The sequence below is a fragment of the Pelmatolapia mariae genome, linkage group LG10_11 (assembly GCF_036321145.2).
Source record: "Pelmatolapia mariae isolate MD_Pm_ZW linkage group LG10_11, Pm_UMD_F_2, whole genome shotgun sequence".
Taxonomy (NCBI): domain Eukaryota; kingdom Metazoa; phylum Chordata; class Actinopteri; order Cichliformes; family Cichlidae; genus Pelmatolapia; species Pelmatolapia mariae.
This window is the reverse complement of record NC_086236.1, coordinates 74594494-74608403: the sequence shown is the minus strand read 5'-3', so window position 1 is coordinate 74608403 and position 13910 is coordinate 74594494.

Here is a 13910-nt window from a genome sequence, read left to right as displayed (position 1 = left end):
GAAACATGAATGTAAGTTTAATAAAAGGAACCTCATCAATAAAGATTTAAATGTTTCTGACCCCCAGTCTTTTTTTCCTGTCCTGTCTGAAGGATAAGAAAAATGCCCAACAGATTTATTTTACTGCTCCTGCTATACTGGTCCACTTGATTGTCATATTTATTCAGCCTTTATTATTATTATTGTTATTCATTTTGATTTTATTTGGAGTTATTACAGGACCGGGCGACGGGAAAGAGAAAGAAAGAGGGGAAGAGAGAGAGAGAAGACAGCAGGGAAACCATGGCAACAGCCAACCTCAGCATCAGCAACAGTCAACACTAAACATGGATGCTACTGAGCAGCACACATGACTGATCATGCACGAGATGTTTAGAGACAGCAGCCAACCCAGACAGAGTGTGTCTGTGTACACCTGTGTGTGAGAGCGCTTGTGGTCATCACCTTTCCACACGAATCCTAGAAAACAGCAGAAAAGACATAAAAACTGTACTGTATTGGAGTAAATGTACTCGTTTTCATTTTCATTTTCAGATGGCAGGTCTACATCTAGAATCAAAATGAGCACAAACATCAACAACCAAAGTGAAGCATTAAGACAAAACAGAGCAACATCAAACAGGATCCACACATTTGGGCCACAAAATAGATGTAAATCGACTAAAGTAAGACACAAATCAGACAAAAATAGATGCAGCATGATCACAAACAGACACATGTTGGCTACATGTTGATGCAAAATGACTAAAATCACACGTGCAACACTTTCTACATATTTGACAACAGAAGAAAAACACAAACAAAGTCGGAATGTATTTTTAATTTAGATTTTTTTATTTGATGCCAAATCAGATATTTAAAAAATCAAACGCCAAATCACAAAGTCTCCTCTCTTTTTGTACTGTAGGTGAAAACCCTACAGTACTACAGAGAACCCCAACAATCAAATGATCCCCCTCTGAGCAAGCACGAGGCGACTGTGGGGAAGAAAAACTCCCTTTAAGAGGAAGAAACTTCCAACGGAACCGGGCTCAGAAGGGGCGGCCATCCGCTGCGACCGGTTGGGGGGGATGGAAATCAAAAAGGAGACGAGATGGCGTGAACTACAGTTGTTAAAATTTGGATTTGGTGCTAAAATTCTGCTTCAAGATGTTAAAAGAAGCAGGGCGGCGGGGAAAAGCCAGGATGGTCATTTTAATCATCTCTGGCTTTAGTGAACCACCTAAAGGGTTTTCCCAGAGTTTTTCCCAACGCTGAAAAAAACCTGGAAATTTTGGACTTTTTGGGAGGACTGGGGATGACTCCGAGGAGCATTTTTAGATGCTTTATCAGAGCCTCATCAAAAGACGCATCCTTTGCCATCGCAGCCTTTAACACATTGTCTGGCGAGCCAAACTCCTTGATGAGGCATTTGGCTATTTTCTTGATGAACTTCTTCTTGTCCTTCATCAGACTTGTGGCCGACTCTGTGCTGCTGAGTTCAGGCTGCATCACATCTCTCAGACGCTTGAGGAGCGCGTCTATTTCTTTTGTAGTACATGAGATGCTGCGAAAAAACTGTTTAGTTTCAGGTTCTGATTTTCTGATGATTCTCATCAGGAGGATCAAAGCGAGGTCATCGGAAATTCTCTCAGCATCAGAAGATGACACTGATACAGACCTCATCTCTGACATGTCAGAGGAATCCTTGGGAGAGCCTGAAACACTGGCAGAGCGTTTTTGGGGAGAAATGCTCCCAGATTTTGGTGCCAGATCAGGTGACTGATCATGTTCCAGAGAGCATTTTTGGGGAGAAATGCTCCCAGATTTATGTGTCTGATCAGGTTCCAGAGAGCATTTTTCTGGGGTACTGCTCCCAGATTCTGGTGCCAGATCAGGTGTCTGATCAGGTGTCGGAGAGCATTTTGGGGGAGAAATGCTCCCAGATTTTGGTGCCAGATCAGGTTCCAGAGAGCATTTCTCTGGGGTAATGCTCCCAGATTTATGTGTCTGATCAGGTGTCTGATCAGGTGTCGGAGAGCATTTTGGGGGAGAAATGCTCCCAGATTGATGTGTCTGATCAGGTGTCTGATCAGGTGTCAGAGAGCATTTTGGGGGAGAAATGCTCCCAGATTTATGTGTCTGATCAGGTGTCTGATCAGGTGTCGGAGAGCATTTTGGGGGAGAAATGCTCCCAGATTGATGTGTCTGATCAGGTGTCTGATCAGGTGTCAGAGAGCATTTTGGGGGAGAAATGCTCCCAGATTGATGTGTCTGATCAGGTGTCTGATCAGGTGTCAGAGAGCATTTTGGGGGAGAAATGCTCCCAGATTCTGGTGCCAGATCAGGTGTCTGATCAGGTGTCGGAGAGCATTTTGGGGGAGAAATGCTCCCAGATTTTGGTGCCAGATCAGGTTCCAGAGAGCATTTCTCTGGGGTAATGCTCCCAGATTTATGTGTCTGATCAGGTGTCTGATCAGGTGTCGGAGAGCATTTTGGGGGAGAAATGCTCCCAGATTTATGTGTCTGATCAGGTGTCTGATCAGGTGTCGGAGAGCATTTTGGGGGAGAAATGCTCCCAGATTGATGTGTCTGATCAGGTGACCGATCAGGTGTCAGAGAGCGTTTTTGGGGAGAAATGCTCCCAGATTTATGTGTCTGATCAGGTGACCGATCAGGTGTCAGAGAGCGTTTTGGGGGAGAAATGCTCCCAGATTTTGGTGTCTGATCAGGTGACTGATCAGGTGACTGAGAGCATTTTTCTGGGGTACTGCTCCCAGATTTTGGTGTCTGATCAGGTGACTGATCAGGTGACTGAGAGCATTTTTCTGGGGTACTGCTCCCAGATTGTGGTGTCTGATCAGGTGACTGATCAGGTGACTGAGAGCATTTTTCTGGGGTAATGCTCCCAGATTTTGGTGTCTGATCAGGTGACTGATCAGGTGACTGAGAGCATTTTTCTGGGGTACAGCTCCCAGATTGTGGTGTCTGATCAGGTGTATGATCAGGTACCAGAGAGCATTTTTCTGGGGTACTGCTCCCAGATTTTGGTGTTACAGGTAATGGAACAGATTCTCTTCCACTGCCATCTGAATCTGTGCTTGTTCCCTTGGTTGTGGTCCTTGTTCTTTTAATAAAGTCCTGGATTTCTTCCACAGCCACAGAAACCTTGTCCTCAATCAGTTGGTCTTGGTCTTCGTTCTCCACCCAGAGTAAAAGCTTTTGTACAAACCTTTCTACTGCGTCTTCTACGAGCACATAGAGGACTTCAGGAGAAAAGGGACGCTTTGATCCATGTGCTGGTTGTGGAGTCCTGCAGATGACGGTGTCTGAGAGAGATCTACCCATTACAGGTTCGGGGATTTCATACAGCCGATCCGTCATGAGTAGATCAAACATTTTTGCCGTTAACTCCACAGTAAAATCTCTGGTTCCCCCACTAGTTCTAAAGTTTTCCACTGTTTTGTGGACGACGAAAAGTTTTTCTTTCGTCGTTAATTTCTCATATAACTGATTAACGTCTGCTCCAATGGCGTCAAAGTCGACGGGAGAGGAACGTATGTAACGGAGCAGTGTGTTTCGAGAAGGGGCTCGATGAGCCTCTGTACTCTGGGACCCTGGGAGACTGGAAACCATACCTTCATCTGAGGGCACGGTGTCACCTTTGGGGTACTTGCACATGTTTTTTAGACAAACAAAAAATTTTCTGTTTGCCTTTATTACTTTTCTCAGCTCTTTTTTCATTTTGTCAAATTGTTTTCTCGCAAACATGGAAAAGCGCTGTTTGCGTGCTTTGAGCCCGGAGTGAGAGGTGGATGGCAAACATCTGGAGAAGAAGTCTCTCAGCTTGTTGATAAGTAATCCTGCATTAAAGGCAGGTTTGGGTAAGCTGCACCTCTCACAGTGCTCTTCACTGCTTAAATCCATGTTGCCAAGTATCTCATTTACGATGTCAGCTGCAACCACTTCTACTGGGGTTGGAGCTCGGATACTTTGGCTTCCTGCAGCTGGTTTGATTTCGTCCTTTTCTGTTAGAGTTTCTTCCTCGTCCTCATTTTTATCTGTCATCTCTCCATCTGAGCTCCTTGATGACAGAATCACAGAAATCTCTGTGATTGCTGATTTCACGGACATCTTTGAATCCGTACTTTCTGTACCGGAATCAGAGCCGCTCGACGCGCACCGGCAGCGCAGCCTACGTGCTACATGCCTTTTAAGGCACGAGGCAGCGTGGCAAACCATGCGGTGCAGCTTTTTAATATTACTACACTTGCCGCTGACATAAACGGCGGGGTCTTGCGGGAGATCGGGGCTTTCTCTAATGAGTTGGACTGTTGAGCTGACCTTTTCGGAGATCTCTTCCTCAATCATCCGTGTCAGCTCGTCAGCGCTCTCATGTCGCTGCTCCGGGACGTTAAGAGCGCTTGCGATGGCGGCTGAGATCGAGTCTCCGAGGGACGGGCTTATTTTCCCCGCACCTAAAGGCTCTGGATCTGCCTTCGTCATGCGCTCCTGAATAACAGGAAGGGCATTTCTGATGATTCTAGTAGAGGTGATCTGAATGATTTCACAAATCATATCAGCGAGCACCGCTATGACGCCAGAGTCGTATGCGCCACTTTCTATCATGCTCCACTGAACTCCAGAGAGCCTTTCGAAGCACCTGTTGATAGGTGGCATAATCTGGTCTGGTGTGACCAGGACTGAATTTTCATTTTCGCTGCGTGTTGACATGTTTGTATCGCACATTAGATTTTCTGGGTTTGAGAGAACCGCGGGATAATTTCCTTGTTTTGGAGAACGCCGACTGTTGAACATTTGCAAACAGATGAGCAGTAATGCTTCTATTTAAGGCTTTTCCTGCCTGTGATGTGGCTGTGACGATCAAAGCAAAAGCTAATTCCTTTGATCTGCCAGTGACGTTACAAAGAACGCACGCGCACACGGATAGAAGCCGCGCGCTCACCATATCCCAGGATTCACTGCGAGTCAACGGATGAAGAAAAATGGTGGACGGCCGAAGTGAAGCTGTCCAGAAATAAAGTCTTCAAAGTAAGCGCTGCGCTTTTATCTCACTTCAAATATACCGCGGAACAAATGTTAGCGTAATGAAAAGTCTTAAAAAGTCACATTTAGCGAACCTTCGGCTAAGCTACGTGACGTTGGTGATATCGCCGTTTAACGCGGCTCTTTGGTCGGTTAGTTAGTTCAGGTTTCTGCCGACGCTGCGTCTGTTTGTCGGTGTGAAGCCAAACGTACTTAAACGGTTCAGGAAACACCGCGCAGACGGTTGAGCAAATATCTGGCCCGCGAACTGCGGTGAGGACGCAGACTCAAGCATGCTGTGCTGCAGTTTGTCCTTAAAGAGCTCTCATCCTGTATAAAGCACTAATAATGAGACAGACAGTAGATGGAGAAGTCCTCCTCCTGTTTTTGTCCGGCTTATATCAAACAACCTGAGTCTGTCACCTTTGTTATAAAGACCAACACTCTGCAGGATCCTGTCCTGTTTCTCCTTTCTCTGATTAAAATGCATAAAGTGTGTCTTTGTGATTCTAAGAGAAAACTGTGTTTTCATCCTGCAAGTTCACAGATATTTGATAAACTTCTGCTGCTTTAGTTGCTAACTGCCGTGGTTGATTTCCTTCTGCAAGTGTCCAGAGTCAGAAGAGCCTGAGAAGGTGAGAGGAGACGGAGGCTCTCCACCCCTGATGAGACACCAGGACAGATCCAGGACAATGTGTGAGGAAGAGGAGGAGGAAGAGGAGCCAGCAGCAGCTGAGAGATGCAGAGGAGAGCAGACAGCTCTCTGCAGTTGAGGGACTGCTAAAAACATTGAAAACACTTTCTCGATATTTGCTTCCTGTATCTGCAGAAGTATCTCCAACACAAACTGTAACAGCTGCACACAGGGAACCACTCACTGCTGTTTATCCTGCAGGACAGGATCTGACAGGGAAAGAAGGAAAAATAAGGGAACCACGGACAACTTTGATAATGCTTTGATTTATCCAGAATATATTTAGTTCAAATATTGTTTTCATCACAGTGGGATTGTGCTGGTTTCAGTGGGAAGAGTATGCAGCTCATTTAAATACAAAGTTGTCCCTTCATAAAGTGTGTCAGTATTTTAGAAAGATGTCATGTTTCTGTATCATCTCTCTCCTGTTAGAGCCTCTTACCCAAACATCAGCCTGTTTAATGCTCTCATATCTTCAACATCGTAAGTAAATTATACTGCACAGTTTTCTCATCACTAAAAGAATATTTACTGCATCAGTTTGTCTTCATTTCATCTGAAACACACAAGGATCAAATCTTTGACTTTATTTTTGGGATATTGTCCTTAAATATAACTAAAGCTTTCACACAGGAGTCATAAATGATATGAAATAGAAATAAATACCTTGAATTTTGACTGAAATGTCATATTTGATTCCACCACTGAGCTTTCTTTTTCCAAAATGGTGCATATATAGGAAAATATCAATGATGTCACTCCTGTTACATTTGTACCATCAAACTGAAATGAGACTAGTGTCAGCAGCTACACTAGCAAACTGTTTTACTAAACTTAGCATCATTGTTGTGTAAGGGGACTCAGCGCATGGCTGTAATGTTCTCCCATCACACGGAGCTGAAAGTCAAACAAATGACATCGAATAAAGATTTTCTCTATTTCTGTCCAACATGCCGTCCACTACTGCTGTAGCTGTTGATAAGTAGATAAGCTCCATAAGATCACAGAGTTGGGACATAGAGAGCTGGGCTCACTTTGTTGGGATGATGATGATGATGCAGAGGTTAGTACTGCTGCCATAGTAACAACGTGATTGGCTCTCCAACAGTGACTTCAGTTGGATGAGGATTTTAAAAGGATGGAGCCGTGACTAAAATGTATACTTATATTAAATGCCCCTGCAGCAGTGACCCCGCCTCTCGCCGTATGACAGCTGAGATGATTTTGTGTTTCCTTCTGTGCCTGCACGACTTCTTCAGTATTTCAGCTACATTTGCCATTGGTGGGAAAGTGCAAAAGTAAGCATAAATAAATAAAACTACAGCACGTTCAATACCAGGTAGGGGAACTGCACTTGTGGAGCATTAATGAGCAGCGTGTGGGCTCCACCGTCCTTCCAAAATGTCAGCATCATCTTCGAATGTTGAGAAAATGTCAGTGACCTCACCATCGTCCTCTTTATCCAGAGTCATCTGGCCTGGTTCCTGTCAACAGGGAGTTTTTCCTTCCCACTGTCACCAAAGTGATTGTTGGGTTTCTCTGTTGGGACAGCAGGGTGATAATCACAGGTTGGCAGACTGGAGCAGGTGAGGTACTGGAGCCTAGAACAGGAGGTCTGCCCACAGGACAGCGTGATAAGAGTTATTGAAATAATGGGTGACTAATCGATTAATCAAAGAAAAATTGGCTGATTTCTATCTACATATGTAACACATGTGGACCCATGATGTGACGGGGAAAAAGCCTGGAGTGTAAATTTTGATCTGCTAATTAAAACTAATTTCTAGAGCCACGCTACGAGCTTTACTAGAAGATTGAACGTGACAGCTGAGGCCCGGGCGGCTGCCGGGACAGGCCGCATGCTCCACAGCAAACCCGTGGGCTCTTTTCCCGTGTATGTGCCTCCATACCTGAAATCTGCTGATACTGCACTCGCTGGTTTTAGTTAAACATCTAAGTATTTGGTGGAATTTAAAGATAACGTAGAAAAAAGAATCAGGCTGGAGTAGATCTGCTGCACTATGTCAGACACAGGAAACCTTCAGCCGGACGACCTGAATGAGCTGCAGGTATCCAGGTCACCTGTCGTCACTTTGACTTGCACCAAAGGAGCTGGAATGGACTCACAGTGCTTCCTGCTGGTTATGCAAACGATCATGACTTTGATTATACCGACTGTGCCTGAATGTATAACTTTAAACCGCTTCTTGGGCATCTGTTCGTTGGTTTACTTAATTTTTCTTGTTTTTATAAGTGAAAAAGGAACACAGAGAGGCCCACCTGACACCACGGCTCTGTGCTCGCTGACCTTGTACAGTAACATGAAAACAAGCACAAAGCAGTAAAAGCATCTTTGGTTTCATTGACCTGTAGACCCTTGTGCTCTTTTATTGCCAACATGAATTGATGTGAACTTTTCTCACTTAGAAAAACAAAAGATTTAAAAGCGCTGAGTGAGCTATTAAAACTGTAATCGCATTTATAAAAGTAAATGTGATTACAGTGGTGTAGAATCCACATCTCTCAGTATCCTGCGAGGCTAATGAGCTACGTGACATTAGCCAAAGCTTTCACTGGAAGTCAGTCACTGGTGTCAGGCCAGCACCCACTTTTGCTTTTGTGTTACTTGTGCATATAAGTATACACAAAGAGACATTGAGAGATGAATTACAAATAAAAGCCACCTTTGAGCGAATGAATGTTCAAGATGAACAAACACTGTTTAATCCATAATAACAACTAATGACAAACAACATTTAACAGCTTCTACTGAGGGAGACGCTACATAATCAGCCCACTATCTCCTGGATTACTGAGCACCTGTCAGACCGGCCACAGCATGTGAGACTGGGCAGAGCTCGCTCTGATGATGTGCAGTGCAGGAGGATCTGTTAGATCACAGGAAAAAGAAACGTTTCAGCACTTAGATAAGCTCCATAAGATCACACAGTCTGAATATAGAGAGGACACAGCTGGGGTCGACCATGTTTGAACAGAGGGCGGGGCTTACCACAGCAACTGTCTGCCATGTATAATGCAGTTTTCAGATCTGTAGGGTAATTTTCAATGAACCAAGTTCACAAAAGGAGTCTATGGCTGACGCGTGTTCCTGGTTTCCAAAAGAAATGCTTCCAGTTGCATTATGACTTGAAGATTGTTTATTTCTTACAAACTGAAGACATAACAATGAACTCGTTCCTAAATAAGTTCCAAACAATGAGCATTTATCCAGAACTACCTGTGCACACGGTCAGAAAACCGTGAGACTCCTAACCCCTCTGTCCATGCTCCTCCCCCTCACACAGGGTTTCATGCTGCTATTGCACTTAAATACTTAAAGTGAGAGGTACCCCCTTTCTAGGTTCCAATCCCAAACAGTGACATATCATTGCTTTATGTAAACACAACACACATTTTCAAATGTATTAATCCTGAAAAGATGAATTATGCAACAAATCTATGAATTATAAAACAAATATGAACTCAATGGTAAAGAAAAATATAAAGCAGACGTCTGGTGCCTACAAGATCCTTCCCAGACGCTTTGATGCCCGCTCACATCCTGGGCCTTCTGACCTCAGGAAATCCCATGATAGGGTGGGGCTGGGTTTCCCAGTGGGTTCACCTGAAACCTTGGCTGACTGTGTTGTGTTGTGTAGTCAGTGGTAGGCAGTGAGAGGACTCCCATTGTCACCAGGCTGTTTCTTTCTATCAGCTGTGCCCCAGCTGTGTAGAGAGGCACGCTGAGCCTCTCTACTTTTTTCTGCTTTCAGGAGAAAATGTTGCCAGTGATGTCATCATCATCATCATCATCATCACTGTAACCCGTTAGTCATATACTGAGGGGGAGCTCAGCGCCTGTTTCTCAACAGTGTGCACACCGAGCATCACACCGATGCCTGAGTGCTGCAGTGTGCTGGGATGGTTTGTGCTCTTCTGCACGTGCTACAGTCAGCTGTCACAGACTTCACCGTCATGGGCAGTTTGTTCTGATGCATCTCTCCTCTGGATACATCTGCAGCTGAGTCCTCCCAAGCTTTTGCACAGTGCTCAGCAATTTCTATCAGAAGAGTCATTTGTTATCGCAACAGCAGATTCTCCTTCAGCCTCCCGTCGTCCATCTGAACGGCCTCGCTGTTTTCACAGGTGAACACTTGCCTGAGCTCGCACTGGATCTTGGAGGCACTAATTCATGTTGAATGTTGCTTTTACTGCACTGTTATTGCAGCGCATTATGAGGTCACCCTGTGGTTGCAGCATCACAAATATTTGCAGCAAATCTGTCCGACAGAATGAAAAATGAAATCCATCTTATTTCCTTCTGTTTTGCTGCTGTGATCCAGCGGTGTCGCTTTCTTTCTCCCGGTTTAGGATTTCTGTGGCTGCAGTAAAGTTGCCTCCATGCATCACTTGCTCCAGCAGAACTGTACTGAGGTACCCACGGATCCTGTAGCAAAGCACACTGATGATGAAGAAGCACGCATCAGTTCATCGGGATCACAATAGTGAGCGCACAGCGTTCTGCGTGCAGAGAAAACTCAACAGAAGGTAGTTGTTATTCCAGCAGTGTGATGCTGAACAGCTGCTGTAAACACTTCAGATTGAGAGCACAGAAACAGCTTCCTTTAGCAGAACAAACTGCAGGGCTCCATGCATGTGTTTGGACTGTGGGAGAAAGCCGGAGCACCTCGAGGTGATGAACCACCACCAACAAACAAGCTGCTCGAGTTCTTTGTTTTCTAACGTCTGTCTTGTGGAGAGCGCAGCCAGATTTGCATTAAACAGTAATCACAGCCTGGATCATTCACAGTGATGTTCCTGTGAAATTCATCTTTAACTTTGGTTGTTGTGTGTTTATTCAGACACACTTACACATTGTAATGAAATCATAGCAGCTTCCACGAGCTCATTTCGAATCATTTCAAACAACACGAGAAAGAAAATCTCTGCGCACAAGGTTTATGCTGGAAAAGCACGTCTGTTCCTACCACCTTATTTACAAGTCAGTATTCAGAATGACTGCTTAAGGAAGGAAAAGCCGCTGCATGCAGTTACCTTCACGTATTTTCACTTGTCGGACTCTTTAAAGAAGCTTTTTTAAGGACTCGTTTCAGACGATGTGACGGCAGGAGAGAGCAAACGCAGACAAACTCTTTGTCTTCACACTGTTGCTTCTGTTTGCTCTGAATTTCACACTCTTTGCTAAAATCGAATCGATTCTTCTTTAATGGAAACACGAGCAGAGCGTTCATGCACGCAGCTCAGCACGCTCAGATTAACGCGCACAGAGGCGAGGAGTACATTTACTCCACTGCAGTACAGTTTTTATGCCTTTTCTGCTGCTTTCTAGGATTCGTGTGGAAATTTTTGTTCTTTGTTCTGCAAACCGCTGATTTGAAAATGTTCATTTCTTTATATTTTATTAGATATAAAACTATCCAGCAGACTGCTGTTTCCAGCTGTGACACTAAAGTGATGATTAATGAATTAGGTAATGTCTGTTTAGGATTCTGCAGAATCAGTGTGTCTGCTTTATGGACTTTAAGTGTTTTTGAATACTAAACTTTTGTGCTGTGCCTAAAGTAGGATTATGGCTGTTATTAAAGGATTACGAGTACTTGACAGTACGAGAGCACCGAGCCAAACACGAACCTGAGAATCAAACCCACCGGACAGATCTTCTGATGTCCTGTGGGCGCCGCGTGCGTTTCGTAAAATACCTGAAACCTTCGCCATATTACTTCGGTCTGCTACCAAAATCCTGCAAACTGCCCGACGCACTTCCAACAAGGTGAAACACCCAGATGTGTTTTTCAGAAGCTGATTTATGATCTGCAGCTGTTTATTCTGATCACCTGCATGGGTCCAAACTTCATCGCCGCAGAGCGCCATCTGGTGTCCACATATTTAGTAACATGTCACAAATGTGATGTTCTAACAAAGTGAAATGAGGAGCGAGGTGAGACGTTCTGAAAAAGCAAGAATTGATCCAAGTGTGACGCAAATTTGTCCTTAAAATGAGAAGTCTCTGAAAATAGCAGCAGAGACAGCAGCTGCGCAGAAGAGCCACAGACGACGGCCCTGGATGGGAGTCGGTCCTCCTCTGGGGGGAGCTCCTCCATGCCTGCCTCATGACCTGTGGGGGCGGGGCCATGGCTCAGACGCTTACATGGAGAAACCTGATGAGCACACACACAGGTGTACACAGACACACTGTAAAACCCAATAAGTTAATTTAACTCAAAACTTTTGGTGAAACTGATTACATAAAATATTTTAAGTAACTAAAACTTAAAAATAAAAGTTAAATAAACACACTTTAATTATTAGCTTTAGATAAATATTTCTAAGTGCCATTGATAAATGTTTTTATGTTATATCCACATTTTTGGTTTAGTACTCTCTACTTGAGAGTTTGAATTTCAAGTACAAATCTAGCTCAAGTAACTTTTAGGTATTAATATTTAGTTTCAAAATGTTAACCATTTTAAGCTAGTACAACTCAAAAATTTAAAATACAAATGCTTGTAATGTCCAAATCTACTGTGTTTTCAATTTGATATAAAAAAATGTGCCCAAAATAATTACACTTGTAAAAACATAATACAGAAAATATAAATTCAAGTTACAAATTTATTGAGTTACTTTAACACATCTGACAAAAAGCCCAAAGACATAAATCCACCACATTTTATAGGGAATAATGTCAGACATGTCCAGTTTTGGCACAAGGTTACAATATTAAAAATAAAGAATTTCACAACATGTTTTAAGAGTATTCAGATTTGATTAACACATGAGTGTGGCCTTTTTATTAAAAAACAAACAAACAAAAGGAAAATAAAATCCTGCATTATTAGGTGGGAAAACTGAGTGAAAGTAATAGTATAGCATAGTGCAGCTAATACACTGAAATATAATTGGTAACCTTTTTAATATGCCAATGCTGTGGTTATGCAAAATGCACATTTGTAGAGTGCAATCACAGTCTCAACAACAGAGCAATAAAACTTTAAATAGAAAAATACTTCTTTAGAAACATAAAACAAAGTGTTATAAACCTCCTTAGCGCCTTATGTCAGTTATGAGTAGTTCAGGAGGAACGTTCCTTAAGTGACATTCAAGATCCCACCTAGAAGCCAGAAATGTAGTGAGATTGTCCTTCATTTTCTGTATGGATTTACAGTTATCTGACTAAAAACACAATCAAAATCAACTGAAACACAAGTGATGATGGGGAAATAAATAAAATCACCCCTTTTACTTTGGATGTGGCTTTTAGATAATGAAGTATGAAACAGAGTCTGCAAAGATTTCTTTATTCTATTCTCTCTTTTTTAAAAAAAAAAACTTTTCCAGACTTGGAAACATGATAAACTGAGTTACTTGCTTTAACAAGCACTTGAGGGCTGTGTAGGAATCCTGGACATTATTCTGCTGCCAAAAGATCATTTTTAAGACTCAGCACTTTGGGCTTCAACTTCCCACCCTCCAGACCCATCAAAACTTTCTGAATAAAGTCAAAAATGTTGGCCAAACATTTTGGGTAGCTTAGGTGCAGGGCGTAGGTCATTTAGTGGGGTAGGGATAGCTCAGTAGGTAGAGTGGTCGCCCCGTGATCGGAAAGTCGGGGGTTCGATTCCCCTGAACAGCTACCCTGAGGTACCCCTGAGCAAGGTACCGCCCCTATACACTGGCTGCCCACTGCTTCACTGAGTGAATGGGTTAAATGCAGAGAGGAATTTCCCCACGGGGCTCAATAAAGTACACTTTCTTTCAAATATTACTAGAAATGCATCAGCCAGGGTGGTGAAATCAATGATCATGTTACCCTCGACCAAAACTGAATGTTGCATCACTGGAATTGGCTCTGATCAGGAGGAGTCCAAGTGGCACTTCACTAATATCTGGTCTATCAGTATGCATCATCTACAGAAAACAAAATTACTACATGTTAGTGCATTCCTATTTCTCTTAGTTTCATCTGTACAAGTCACATTTCTGGATTATTACTAGCTCAGAAATCAATTGTCTGAACAACAAAAAAGCCACAACACACCAAAGATTTGAGAAAACAAACTGACAAAAATAGTACTTTTAGTAAAGCAAAGTCATACCTCTTCGTAGCAATAACAACAGAAAGTCAATAGGAGTTATATATTTTTTTCATTTGTACAGTGATGTATGGTTG